This window comes from Pyxicephalus adspersus, chromosome 2 (genome assembly GCF_032062135.1).
Source record: "Pyxicephalus adspersus chromosome 2, UCB_Pads_2.0, whole genome shotgun sequence".
Classification (NCBI taxonomy): domain Eukaryota; kingdom Metazoa; phylum Chordata; class Amphibia; order Anura; family Pyxicephalidae; genus Pyxicephalus; species Pyxicephalus adspersus.
In genome coordinates, this window is record NC_092859.1 from 52739235 (window position 1) to 52754842 (window position 15608).

The 15608-nt window shown below is 37.5% G+C and overlaps 1 protein-coding gene across 1 annotated transcript in view; it reads right to left on the reverse strand.

Annotated features, from left to right (window-relative positions):
• The window catches only part of FGF18 (fibroblast growth factor 18), a 160699-nt gene that overhangs the window by 60795 nt on the left and 84296 nt on the right, over positions 1-15608 (reverse strand). The gene's annotated exons all lie outside the window — the stretch shown is intronic.

The following is a 15608-nucleotide window of genomic DNA, read 5'->3' on the forward strand; positions in this document are numbered from 1 at the left end:
TGCTCAGTGTAAAGTGCACAGATTTTGACAGGTCAGATCACAATACAGCATTACACCCTGGATCAACACCATACAGCAAGGGGGAAGGGAACACTGCAACAACTACAATAGTAATCACTGTTAAAGAAGTTCTGGTAAGCAGCCATAAGTCTCAGACGGAGTATGGTTCAAGTGCTATACAATTCATAGCAATGGACTTATATGTTAATTACTGTTTAAAATCGTTGCCTTCTAATTGATCTGCTATAAATCTCTTCAAAAGAGCACAGTAAATGCTTGCTTGCTCAAACCTCAGATTTCACAAGATCACTTTGAACAATAAAAACATGGTGGAATTTCGTCTTTCTCAAGACCACTCTAATGGTACAGCAGACTTAGATGTAGACTCTGCACAACACAGTCCTGTTCTTCCCTAAGATTTGCAATCTGATTCTTTTACCTTCCAATTATACGGGGAGGAAATACCTTTCTTCACTTGCAGTGGTGTGATGTCTGTTAACAGCCTGTAAAAATCCATTGGGATTTACAGTCTCTGCCAAAACACAAGGTAAAGTACTACTTAGAGAATAATTTGTGAAACACCTGAATGGGATCCTCCATGACCCCTTAAACAAAGGAATACCTAGATAGAGTATGAAAATTATTTACCAGTTTTATCAGATCTTCATGTTTCACATCCATATGCCCCTATACTATCTACAGAATTACCGAACCAAAACACTGTATATGCTCTACTGTTTCTGTCAAGAATTTATCTTTTGTTGTTTACTTAAAAACTTTGAACATTAAAATACAATGTCACACAGGAGTTGTTATGGGCAAAGCAAAACTTTCTTGAGCACACTATACCCAGACTAGAACACTTTGCTGCAGTATTAACTGTCAAGTTAAATTCACAATGAGATCAGATAAATATGCTCATGTTAACATGCTAGATGCTGAGGATGAGAAGGTCTGTCCATCACAATGGCATTAGGCTTCAACTGATTACAATTATCAAAGCCATGCCACTTAAGCTGCCACTGCAAATTACCTTACAAGCACAACATGGCTTACAGGACCTTTTTTTATGTAATAACTAACATGAACTTACGCAACACCTAACTACTCCCATATGGGAGTAAAATAGGAAAAATGATTGGTATAGCTCACAGAATTATTGATTCTATCTTTGTAGGAACTAAATGTTTCACTCAGAAATTTAATGCCAAACCTCTAACTGCTGTTCCAAATAAACCAGAGGAATTTTTCTTGCTTATGCCAGAACTACTTCTCACTAATAAAACTACCCAGTGCTTCTTACAGAGATTAATGCACAAAGGACTTATATTTGTGCCAGTGAAAACAAGTCCAACGCTTTCTGATCAAGTGGCAAACTGCCCAACCTAATCTGAGACCTGGTGACATTGCTCATATGATGGACTCAAAGAAATAAGTGGCCTCTAGGGCTCATTAACCCACCACCACCATGTGAGGTCTGTAAAGTTGAACCTAAGGTTTGTAGAAACAAAGAAACAAAGTTGTTACTCAGACCAGTTTTGGAACTAATTTTCTTGCGGTCATCTGAGGACTCAAAAAGTAGAAATAGTAATACCAGTTGGGCAGTGCCATGCCTGCAGCATAGCGTTTAAATATATTTGCTGTTTATATATTCCTGTTTATTTTAGGAGCTTGCCCAAAGGTGGCCAAAGTGCAGTGTTTGGACCCCAAAAGATTTCTGTGCTCCCATCAATCCTCATTTTAAGCAAAAAAAGAGTGCAATCTGGGGAACAGACTGCATTTTGAGCATGTATTTTAAGGAGTCATTTCTATATAGCTGTGACAGGCTGTCACAATACTTGATTGGAAAGGTGTGCAGTGGGTTTTATATTGCACCCAGGTTTGGGTACTTTAGGAGGTAAAAACTCCTGGAAAAGTAGCTGAGTTCTCCATGGTAGTGCTGTAAAACTGGAAAACCGGCTGAGGGTCCTAGAGCTGGTCAGGGAAAAGATAGGAGGGGTTCCTGACCATCTGGTCGATGTCCAGGTGCGTCATGCCTGTGCAGCCTGAGCGTATGTGTGTTTAGCCTAACAGGCCTAGAGATCAAGGAGCCTTGTATCTAGAGGAAAGAGCTGTTGCCAGGGGAAATTTCCCAGAGACTGTTGCCCTATTTATGCTTTTGGACTTTGATTTGAAGTTTGCACTCACTTGCCAGTTTATCCTTTTGCCTGTTTTTCTAGTCACTGCCCTGCGTACCCCCACGTGAAGGAATGCATAGGGGTAAGATTCAGATTTGCTTCTGTGGTAAAGTCTGCAAGTTTGTGATTTTCAGTCAGCAATTTGCAAATTTGCTAGACAATTTTTTTTCAAACTATAAAGAGCTGCTTGGCCGTTTTTCATGGCTAGGAGACTTAGAAAAGCCAATAAGCATTCTCATTTAAAAACAAATACTTACTTTAGAAAGATACTATATTGTAAGTGTACTATAGCTTTTTGTAGAGAAAGGATAATGAAAGCTAAAACAAAAGCTAGTAGAGATTGGGATCAGTTACAAAACTTGATCACTGGGGGCTCTATTTGTGAATGATTTCCCTGTCAGTTCGCTCTAGATTCGTTCACAATTCTTGCTTACACAGATAGCATTTCCTATTGTAATATCTGTGCACTTTTGAGATTGGCCACTAGATGGCAGAATAAGTCATTATTTTAATAGAAAATGAAAAAATATGCCTAAAGAAACACGGCAACCTGTCAGCGAATTTCAGGGTGAATGTTTAAAAAATAGAGCCCTGACTGTTTGGACAATGACCTGCAATTGTCCATAACCTGCAATTGTCAATGTTGTCAATTGACAATGTTATTAGAATCTTTAATTTTAGTTTGTACTTGATTTGCTGTACACAGTAAGGTTTAATACTCAACACAGGTCAGGGAATGCAAAAGTGAGTTAAGAATTCTAGGCGTCTTAACTGTATATAGTCAGTGTCTTGACAGTGAAAAATTCTTGAAACATGAAAACAGAGTTTTAGTTAATTTTTGTAGATGTATTAAAAAACTAAGAAACTGAAATATCATACTGGTGTGGGATATGTAAAAGGGAGCAAAGTCATTAGCAAGTAACTACAGACATGTAAGTTTAACTTCTATAGTTAGAAAGATCCTAGAGAGTTTGATAAAAAAAACAACATAGAGGAGCTTCTAGAGGAGAGAAAATAATAATATTATTCATAGTCAGCATGGATTCAAAAAAGACTGCAGTTTTTAAATAAACATGGAGACAGTGGACTAGAAGTTCAAATAGTGTATTTGGACTTTGCTAAAGCATTTGACATAATACCCCACAGATAGCATACAGGTTGCGGTCTATAGGCCTAGAAATTTTGTAAATGGATAAAGAACTGGCTTAAAGACTATTTCCAGAGAGAGTAGTGGTTGAATGGTCTAAGGTTTTAGTGGTGTACCCCAGGGTTCAGTGTTGGGACCTTTACTGTTAACATTTTTATAAATGACATTGAATTTGGGATTAAAAGTACCATTTCTGTGTTTGCAGATGACACCAAACTATGTAATGGAATTAAGTCCATACAAGATGTCTATAATCTACAAGAAGACTTGATTGCATTGTTTGATTGGGCAGCCAGGTGGCAAATGACATTTAATATAGATAAATGTAAAGTTATGCACTTGGGGGCTAACAACATGCATGCTTCATACTGTCTAGGGGGAATATATTTGGGGGAGTCAAAAAATGGAAAATAATACATAGTTACATGGTAGGTTAGGTTGAAAAAAGCCATCAAGTTCAACCAGTAGGGAAATAAACATATCCCAGATATAAAATCCAATAAGACATAGTTGGTCCAGAGGAAGGCAAAAAACACTCTGGTACAATTTGGTTCAAGAGGGGATAAAAATTCCTTCCTGAATCCGTAAATTGGATGTTCTCTGGATCAACAGTCTCTGTTATCTTTACTTTAAATCCTTAATACCACGTTATGTTCTGTGCTTCTAGAAAAGCATCTACTTTTTTCCTAAAGTAATCTATAGTTGTCCGAAGCTTAAACTTTTTTTTCTGCAGGCGTAAAGAGTGCCCTTTTGTTCTTTGTAATGATCTCAAATTGAATAATTTGAAAGAGAGTTCTCTTTATTGACCCTTTATATATTTATACAGGGTGATCATATCCCCCCTTAAAAGCCTCTTCTCAAGGGAGAATAGATTCAGTTCAGCTAATCTCTCCTCATAGCTGAGGTCCTCCATTCCTTTTATTAATTTAGTTGCCCTTCTCTGTATAAAATTATACTATGGAATAATAAACTATTATAAAAAAAATATATATTCTATGGAATAATAAACTCAAAGTTTTTACTTTAAATAGAAGGGTAGACAACCCTTTTATATAAAGTAAAAATATTCTTCTTGTTTTTTTAATGCAACACCCTTCTTTTTTTTAAAAAAAAAAAGGGTAAAGCACCTCCTTTTTGTGTCACCACGGTGATCAAGACAGAATGGATGCGCAGAGCCTTTCAGCATACCTATGTCATGCATCCCGGGAGGCTCCTGGCTGCTCCTTCTGCGCATGCCTGATATCGGAGCAAGACCCGATCAAGGAAAGGTCCAACGCGATCAAGGGATCTGCAAGATTGAAGGTAAGTGTAATTTTTTTTATTTTTCGGTTTAATCCCGCTTTAAACATAGCATGCAATGCCAAGCTGCAATTTCTAAAGCTAGCAAAGTACTTACTTGTATTAAAGGAGAAAAGACTTCAGAGATCAAGACATATTCCTACCCCTGTACAAAGAATTGGTCAGACCTCATCTGGAATATGCAGAGCCAAACCAAATCTATTCTCCCTTGAGAAGAATTAGTAAGGGATTCTTTACAGTAGGGTCTGTGAAAATGTGGAATAGGCTCCCTTGGGAAGTAGTTTCCGCAAGTACTAAAGAGTGCTTTAGGAAAAAGCTGGATGCTTTTCTAGAAGCACACAATATAACCAGGTTTTAAAGTTTTGAAGTAAAGACAACAGAGACTGTTGATCCAGGGATTGCCTTACGGGATCAAGAAATAATTTTTTTTTGGAGCAAATTGTACCAGGATTTCTTTTGCCTTCCTCTGGATCAACTATTTCTATTTTATCTGGGATTTGTTATTCCCCTGGTGGTTGAGCTTGATGAAGTTATGTCTTTTTTCAACCTATGTAACTATAACAAACTGCTAATTTGTCTAAAATTCTCTTTTTACTTTGTCATTACGGATTGCTGAAGGTAGATGAGATCAGAAAAAGAATTTTAACAATTGCAGCATCAGGCTGCAACATAACAAAAGAGACTGATGGGGTCTAACAGAATAGAGTGAAGGGGTCTGAATACTTTCTGAAGCCACTGTAGATATTTTGAAGCACAACAGCTTGCTTTTAGCCCCCAAACATGGAAATCGTGGAATTTGTAAACATAATTCACTCCCTCAAACATTTTATTGGTATTTGGCACTAAGTTTGCATTTATTGAATTGATAGAATGAATCACAAAACCTTTGGTAAATTAGGCCCAAGCAGACTCAGTAGTGATGTGAAAAACTTGCATGTATCTCTTCTCTGCTGGCAAAGATTTTTGCCTAATTGTGAGTACCTTCAGTTTTTTCTCCTATGCATCTATGTGGTAGAACTCTGTTCTCGTAATATTTATGTATATATATTTGGGAGAACTAGGATAACTGCAGCACACACAATCATACAGTCCATAGCAGTGTAGCCTATTAAATGCACACTATTCTTTTTTTTTAGCATAAAGGTTAGCAGAATGGTAATGGGAACATATGCTTCATGCAGCAAACTTAAACAATGTCGCATAACTCTTGGATTGTAGCTTTCATTAGAGATGAGGGATATCTTCCACCGTCATCCCAGAGTCTTTGCTCTCACTCACATACTCTTAGATATAACACTCCTTTCTTTCAGCCTGACATAAGCTGCACCTGCCAGCACAGTTCACTCTCTACAGAATACCTGGCTGGGGTTCTCCTTGGACAGGTTTTGGGGTAAAATGAAAAAGCCCGTCCAACTTTTAATTAGAAGAATGGGACCCTGTAACATTTAACACACCTTTAACTATCAGTTGTGTTTTCACCCAGGGTTTCCCAGTACCCTGTCAACCTGTTTAAAGGGAATGGAAGCCAAAAAATGAGTTATATCCCCCAACCGGTAGCCATCCCTGCAATCTTGTACAATATATATACATTGTATGGCCAAGCTGAATTGAAAGACTCATAAGACAACAATCTTAATGAAGAAAGGACTGGGCTACAAACCACCTTTGGGAATTCAATTCTATCACTTTGTATTGTAGTCATCTTGTTTTAGCACGAACCAGATTATCACGTTATAACTTTTTTTTTAAGGATACACTAGGATTTTTCTCAACAGGACACTAGAATAGAAAATAGAATTCTGTGTCGCACTGAATAGGTACTATTCCACAACCTATTCACAATGTATGATGGAAGGTGCCTCCTTTAAGTGCAACCCCGAAGGCCTTATTCTAATTTTTTATATGGTACATTGGGACATCAGCCATCTTTGTTAGAGGCATTTAGAGTTTGTAATAAATGTGGTAGCAGAGATGACCCATATGTCCTTTAAACTTTGATAGTAAGCTCTTCAGGACCCTGTGCTTGCTTTTTGAAAAAATCAGTAGAAGCAGACTTAAGTTCACTTAGAAAAGTAAATTATTATACTGCTAGTGATTAATTTATCTTGGTAAATGAGGCAAAGCTCTGCTGGTTCCAGCTATCCAAACAAGTAAAAATCATTATTTTTACATTTTGGTATTCTTTGTAAAGTTTTGACTATATTTATTATGCTGTTGGAATTATTCCTTGCAGAGTGATAGTTCACCTTGCTAAGGAAACAGCCAAAACTTTTCTGTAAATCAATTGCAACTGTGTGTTTGCAGGAAAGTCCATATGAGTTTCATGAGCAGCAAAATGCAAGATGCTCTGGTAAGGCCTATATTTTTTCATGTAATAATTTTAGGTAGTGCCATTACTGAAAAGTATTGTAAGCTATCATTGCAAACTTGGTTCTAAAAATACTGATTGGCTGTTGGTTTTTTGATCCTCTGCTTTTAATACTTTCTAAACGACTAACAAAGAAAAGGTATGCAGCTAATTGCTGCACAACTTGCATCAGTTAGTTGCATGTTATTTCAGGTGTGTGATTGAATATACTAACACAAAAATATCAGCTTCACTCCCAAAATATTGAAATCTTTAGACTGAATTTCCAACACTGGCTTTATTGATCTCTCTGTGATAAGTTAACATACATTTAAGAGTCTAAGATGGGTAATTAAAAAACATTTCCTGTATTTATTACATGGTTCTATATGAAAAATAAAATTTCATATGGAGCATGGAGCAAGGCTGTAGGAATATCAATATATGGGTGTAGATCATATTGGTAAGGTAGAACTTATAGTGAGGAAAACGTCCAACGTCACATACCTATAGACAAAACCACATAAATATATTTTGTATTATTTTGTATTGGATTGGATACAGGACTTTGTATTGAATCCAATACAAAATTTTTGAATTTCCCACTACGACCCCCATTGACGGGCGCATGCACGGACATCATCAGGAATCGCTGAGGGACGCGTACGCGAACGCCGGGTGCTCTAATTCTTTCCGAACTTCCGTACTTCCATGCAAAAAGTGTTAAATTTTTTGCATGGAAATTTATTTTAGATTGTAGGCTATAATTCACCGAATTACTCAATAATTACTTATAATTCACCAAATTACCACATAACTCACCGAAATATGTCCAAAGATTTATAAATTTATTAATAAAAAATTTTTTTATAAAACAAAAAAAAAATCCTAAAAAAAAAAATAGTGTATAATGTAATGTATTTGTACAGTAGCCTATATAATATATATATATATAATACAATTATATATTTATATTATATAAAGATTTCTTTGTATTGGACTTAATACAGCTTTTTTGTATTGAGTTCAATACAAAGTTATTTGAATTTCCCGCCCCGCCTCCCGCACCGACGCATGCAGCGACATCATCGGGAAACCCCGGAGATCGTCACTGCACTCGCCGGGAGAAGAAGGAAGAGGACGGACGTGTCCAGAGGAGCTGCGGGGACCGGGTAAGTATTTTCTTACAGTTGCAATATAAATTTTGCAATAACAATGTTATCTTTATTATACTCCTGGTATATGAACATTGTTCATTCTTGTTAAGTCTTTTTTTTCAATCTCTATATATATTATGAATAGTCATATTATATACATCTTTGTACTTACACATACCTACACTATGTATCTGTTATGAATATATTCAATCTATCATATACTATACCATGGGCCCCCAAACCCCGGTCCGCGGCCTGGCCGTCTGACAGCTGGGCCACGAAAGCAATATAACGTTTGTTTATATTTTTAACCACCTGAGAAAAGTTCGGGTTTACACTTTTTGCAAGTGTTTTTACCCCGAACCAAGGTCGGGTTTAACGGCCAGGTGGTTAATAAACAGAATTTATATAGTGCCAACATGTTACGCAGCGCTGTACATTAAATAGGCGTTGCAAATGACAGACGAATACAGACAGTGGTACGGGAGGAGAGGACCCTGCCCCGAAGAGCTTACAATCTAGTAGATCAGCTGAATGTTCTCTTTGTAAAGTACCCCAGAGGAAGCCAGTAGGTAAAATGTGTCGGGCAAAGAAAAGATGCGTGGCTCCTTTTTTCTAACATGCTGATTGATTAGGAGTTTATATGTATATTATTTTGGTCACTAAATCCTAGCTTTTAAATAGGAATTGACCGTATACCATTATTTCCCTGTGTGGAACCTTCAATATTGTTTTGTGACTTACCAAGCAATTGTTACTTGTATAGGTGTATGACGAATAATACATAATATATTATCTGAAAAAAAACCTTTTCTCTCCCCCAAAATATCCTCAATCCACCCTCCACATTACATCTATTCAAGAGAACTAATTGGTAGGAAAGTAATTTAAATGGTTATAGTTCAAAATTTGGTGTAATAGTTTAATCTGTCCTGTCATGCAAGTAAATCAGTAAATATGATACATGATATAAATATATGATATGACATATAATATGACCAGATATTGTTAAACACCAAATAGAATTTCTCTTTGCCACCAACTGAATATTCGGTTTGCCAATTCCCTGTAATCTCCCCAGCTCCACAAAATCCTTTTTGTGAAGAGGTGCCCAAACTGGACTGCATTTTCCAGAGGAGATCTGACTGAAGCTTTGTACAGGGGCAGGCTTGTGTCTTGATCTACGCAGTCTATACTGCTTTTAATACAAGAAAGTACGTTCCTAGTTTTAGATATTGCAGCTTGGTATGGTATGCTACAATTAAGTCTAGGATCTACCAAACCCCTTGATCCTTTTCCAAATTTTAACTCCCCTAAATGTATCCCCCCTAAACTGAAGCGTACATATAAAGTGCCTAACTTTGAATTTATTATTAATAAATATAATTTACAGCTTCCGCAGAAGCGCTTCCGACTGCTGGTGGTGGTTTGAACACCACCTGATGTCAGGAGTCTGTGGACACAATATGAAGCCAGTAGCCTACATGAGCAGCAGATATCAGGAGTTGGGCTATAATCTCGTATTTAGGTAGTAAAGGACACCAAAGAGTTTACATAAAATATACCCAGCTGTATCTGATTGGTGTTGGTGGTGTAAAGAGGAAGAGGGGAGTATCCTCCACCTTTTTTGATCCTGCACCGGACAATTTTGAGACATGATGGGAACAATTCCAAAAAAAAAATTTAAATGAGTTATTTCAGTTTTTCTCTTTTCACTTCATTTACAAAATGATCAAAATACTTTTTTATTACAGGCTATGGAGTGTAGAATAATGAGAGAGAACAAATAATTTAAACAATTGTAGCACCAGACTGGAACATAGCACAACTGAAAAACAACTGAGGGGTGTGTGAATACTTTCAGAAACACTTTACATAGATTTGATACCAGCTGACGGTCCTATTGAGCACCCCCACTATATTTGCCATGGGTAAAACGTTTTTTTGTTGTTGTTTGTTGTTACGTTGTTTTTTTAAGATTTATTGCATTTATTTGATTTTGGGGATGAATAAACCATTCCTTTTTTTGTTTTTTTTTTGTATGCCTAGCTCAATCCTCTGTTCTCTGTTACTCCTGTCTTATATTTAATTTAAAATGGGAGAGAGGAATTTTGGTAGGTCTTTTTAAAGACCTAGCTACTGTAAACCAAGTTACCTAGTTTTTTTTGTACTATATTTGGTAATTTATTTTAATAATAGTACTAATATATAATGTTATTAGTACTTTTAAAGAATGAATCAAGCTTCTCTTTTTGTATTTAAAAATCATGGAACTAGATGGACAGAAATAAAAACCTTTTTGGCAGGTAAAACATATTGTATCATATTCATAGTCATCTGTATATTCAGATGGAGTTCAACTTTCAATATTTTAGGACATTGTCAGAATGCATCAGTGGTAAACATAAACACTCCTTTCAGCACTAGGGTCTCAGGTTAAGACTTCAGCCAAAACAGTAGTCTTAACAGTTTGTGTGGGTTTCTTCCCACATCCTAAATGCTGACATGTAATTGATGTGTCCCCATGTTGGCGTTTAACTGTAAAGGGTACATAACTATGGTATCGATTGTAAGGCCCTGGTCCAGCAACATTTCTTGCCAGACACCAGTCCCCCAATCTCCCAATTGAACGCCATACTCTTCACCTATAGCAAGCAAGGCTAGTTGCACAGCCTCAGCACATGGTTGCCCCCAGCACTTTTGTGAGCAAGGGATGGTTTCTAGTGAAGGACGGACAGAGGACTAGGAGCCCACAGATAATGCAATACCAAGATTCCAGCAGAGACAAGTCCAGAATACAGAACCAGATCAATCATAGGTAATCAGTCCACAAGATGAGGTGTTTATGGACAAGACAAAAGCAGAGTTGAGGTCACAGGCATAAGGCCAGTCCAGGCAGCATACAATTGCAGGGTCAGAAACAGGCGAGGTCAGCAACAGTATATCTTACAAAATCAAACACCAGCAGCAAGTCAGCCTATCTGAACACTACAACAGGCACTGGAGACTGTGAGCAGAAAGAGTGTGCACAGGGGATGCCGATAAAGTACATCTCAGGCTGCACAGCTAAAGGGAAGATGGGGCTGCTGCTGCTATTTCTTTGTTCTTTTTGCTGCTCCAAATGACACCACTGGACATAACAAATGGTGTTTGATATTGCAATGGCACACATCATCACTGGCCAGATAAGCAATGACATTGTGAGTTCCTCTCAGAGACAATTAGTGACATGAGTGTGGATTCTGTAAATTAGTGCAGAAAGTATCAGCACTTTATTAATGCATAAATATGGATGAAAATTGAATGATGGTCCTAAGCATAAATTATTAAAGAGTTATGTTATGTATGTTTATAATTAATACACCCTTTTATGACCCTTTGCTTGCAGTATGAAATGTACAGTACAGTTTTGCCATAATGTAATCTGGAAGCCTCACATTACTGCCCTGTCTATAGGTAAGGAGTACTACATAATGCCCCTTACACATTCTGAGGAAGTGTAAAACAAAATGCATAAATAAATAAGCACTCCATGAAAATTACTATTTGGAATAAAAACTTACCATTTTACCAGTTTAAATCAACACATAACCCTAATAATTAAAAATAAAGAAATGTATTCACATCTTGCCAAACAGATTAATGTCATTTTAGGTTATGTTTAATGCACAGATTCCAAATATGGTGTTTGTTTTGCTAAATTGGCGCTAGTTTTTGAAATAATTACTTTAATATTAACTTCATAAAAAAATAATGAAACATGAAAATTAAGCAAAATTAAACTAGATATGCCTATGTATACAAATTACATTTTTGAAATACTTAATGTCAATATATTCTATATTCAGCATATTTACAGAACTAATCACACAGAAGTCATTGGAAAACTCAGTTTGTATGATTTCTTTTTATGCTGATGATCAGGACAATCACGTTGAAGGCTCCAGCAGTAGTCTGCCATCATGTGTCTATCCCATCTGCCCTGATACCTTTCTTCCATCACCTTTATATCTTGATGGAACCTCTTCCCATTGTTCCTCAGTAAAATAACCAAGATTTTCTGGAAATTTTTGCAAATGGCTATGGAGATAGTGTACCTTTATGCTCATAGTAGAACACAAATTTTTAAAGTTTAGGAGACAGTTTTGTACCAGTTCTTCATAACTTTGTGCTTTATGGTTACCCAAGAAGTTCTTGTAAACCATGACATTGCTGTGCCAAGCAGAAGCTTCAGTATCAGTCATGTAACGTGTGAAATTTGAATCATTTATCAGTTTTCAAATCTGGGGTCCATCAAAGATTCCTGATTTTAATTTTTCAGTACTCAATCCAGGTAAGATTCTACAAATGTATTTTTAGCAATCACCATCCTTGTTCAGAGCTCTAACAAATTGCTTCATTAATCCTAACTTTATGTGTAGTGGAGGGAGAATGATTTTTTTCTTTGTCAACCACTGGCTCGTTAATGATGTTGGCTGCACCTTTTTTCATGTTTTCCTTTGGAAGTCATTTCACATTTTTCCAGTGATCCCGCTTTGCTCTACTATCCCACAAGCAGATAAAACATGGGTACTTTATGTATTCACTTTGCTGTAGGAATTTCACCATTTTTCAAACAACACATATGGACCATTGGTGTTTATGATAGCAAAGCTTTTGTAAGACCATTTGATATTTTCATATTCTTCTTTAAGCACAAAGAGACGAGAGAAAGACAGGGTTTCTTGGCAAATTTCTTAAGTGTGTTTTTCAAATTAACACAATGTTAATAATTGGTATAATACACAAACAAATAATGTAAAGCAAATATCAAATTTTTTGTGACAAAGGCATTCCTGGATGCAACTAGGCATATGCCTTTCTAACTAAACGAAAAGTCATCTGACTATGAGTTGCAACAGATGTATAAAGGCTCAAATGTCTTTATCCCGACGCGTTTCGCCAGAAGGCTTACCAAGTACCATAAGGTAGTGATTAGTGTGTGAAATAAAGAGGTGTGGTCCTGGTAACCCAGCGTGAACAAAAAAATACAAGTGCAAACTTGAGATGATATACCCGTTTAAACCTTATAGTATACAAAGGTAACAGTCTAACAGTCAGGAAAATTGTCTTAGGAGAGTCACACTTCATACCAAACAATTTCAAGGAATATGCTCCACTTGTAATAAGAAATACCTATGATAGATACAATAACAAACCTAAACTTACTACATTCTTGAGATCACAAATATAAAAAGAAAAAGGAATAACATTTCTCTGCTGATAAAAGAGGATATATGCGATACTCATGCAACAGTCAAAGAATGGTAACACAATGCTGCATTATCAAGGTGGCTTCAGATAGCACGAATTTTCAGGACAAAGTGAGTCCCTTTACAAAATGTACCACTCCTAACAGAGGTGTTAATTTTGTAGGAATCCATGTTTAAAGAAGAAATATCTACCAAGCCCAGATATATATTTGTTACAATGTAAGGATAGCGTAAGGCTGGGTCTACACGGACAGATTCTTTCAGCGCATATATAAACGCTCCTACCACATTCATTTTGTGTTTAAATGCATTTTAAGCATTTTAAAGCTTTCTCTAAACTGCTGGAAAACATCTGTTGCGTTTTGATGCATTTTACCGCAATAATACAAGCGTTTACAGGAGTTGGTAGATGTGCAAATTTGAACCCTGGGAACTGATTTCTGCAAGTGCAGGAAGTAAAAGGAGTACACACTGGCCATTTTCTTTGCTACATATATAACAGATATATAGCAAGGTGAAGTGTGAACATGGACACCTTGAGTTTACCTTTAATGGTGTTACATCTGGCACTCTTGACTCAACGCCTTTATTCTCCAAGTGGCCTGTGCATCCTTTAAATTCAGCAGAATGTCTATAGCAACATTTGATGCACTGCCTCCTCATACCCGCCACACTACCACCCTGCAAGCCCCTATTTATGCAGAACTATGTCTGCTGGTGACCTTGTGATGAGTAAAAACTACCTGTGCAAGTAGCAGTAGCCTTGCATAGACATTCACATTGTTCTTACAGTAGATTTCTGGCTGCTGGTGAAAGTTTTGCTTCCCTGCACTACACCTTCCGAAGTGTGGTCCATGAAAACCTGCAAGGACATTTGAGAGGAACACAGAGATCAAGTAATGCCCACACCCACGGAGCAGAAGTGGCATAACATCAGCCAGGGATTCCCCATTAACTGCAACTTTCCAAAGTTGCTCTAAATATTTTAACTTTAAAAAAATCTTTAGTGTTGTCCTTATGGCTGTTGTGGACAGCAATCATAACTTTCAGGCAATTGATGTGGACTCCTATGGGAGTTCCAGTGACTCCACTATTTTCTGGAGATCAGTTATGAGGTAACAGTTTCTGTATGGTCAGTTGGAAATACCTCCACCTCAACCTATTGTAGATGTTGGAGAGGCCCTATGTGTTAGTGGCAGATAAGGCTTTTCCTCTGAGCCCGAACCTTCTAAATCCATTCTTTAAGAGAGGTCTGGACCAGACAGGGAAAGTCCTTAATTACTAGCTAAGTCGAGCCAGGCGCACAGCTGGGTGCGTTCTAACAAATAATTGGAGAGTATTCCGCACTGCTATCATGTTGCACCCAAACCAAGTGGATTATTAAATTAAAGCTGCCTATGCCCTCCACAACTTAATCCACCAACGTGAGACCACTAACTTTGACTGTAAGGTGACATTGACTGGCCTTCTATGTGTGCAATACAGCAGCTCAGACTCCTGAAGGGAAGCTTCCCTGGCAGTGTCATTGTGTCAATGTTCAAATCCTGAAATAAAGTTTTGAAATCTGAAGCATGTCTTTTTTGTGTTAATGTTCAAATGATAACAACAATTTAAGCCTGTAATGTGTCTTATCTGCAACCAACCAAGGCATTTGCACGTGTTCTGCACCCACATGGGTACAGAGCATGTGCCACAAATCCGCTAGGACCGTGGGTGAAGTGATCTCAAATGACATCTCCCTCCCCCCATGGATGCAAAAGACGTGCAAATGCTCCCCTGGTTGGCTGAAAAAAAAGGAAAACGCTGATGAAGCTTCAGGGTAATCAGTGTTTACCTTTTTCAGCCAGTCAAGAAAGAGGTTGTGTGAGGACGCTCGTTCCTCATTTCCCCTCAGGTGACTGCAGTTCCCACGTTGCTAGGAGCCCTTGGCTGTGCTTATGTCAGTGTGCTGCCATGGGAATTATCCTTACAAGGTGGGATAATGTGGAAAAAGGTGAGTAAGTACACACAAATCACATACATATAATAAAGAATATTCTTCACAAAAGTCTGGTCTCGGTATTTTCCTATTCAGGGAATCAGTAAGGGGTATTATGTACCCCTGTATTCGTTCCCCAGGGTGGGGCGGCAGACATCTGGTGGTCACTTTGTTAAAAGGAGGCTTCCAGATCCTAAATATATCAATCCGCAGACCCCCACAACAACCGTCATGTTGTGGGGAAGAGGCCC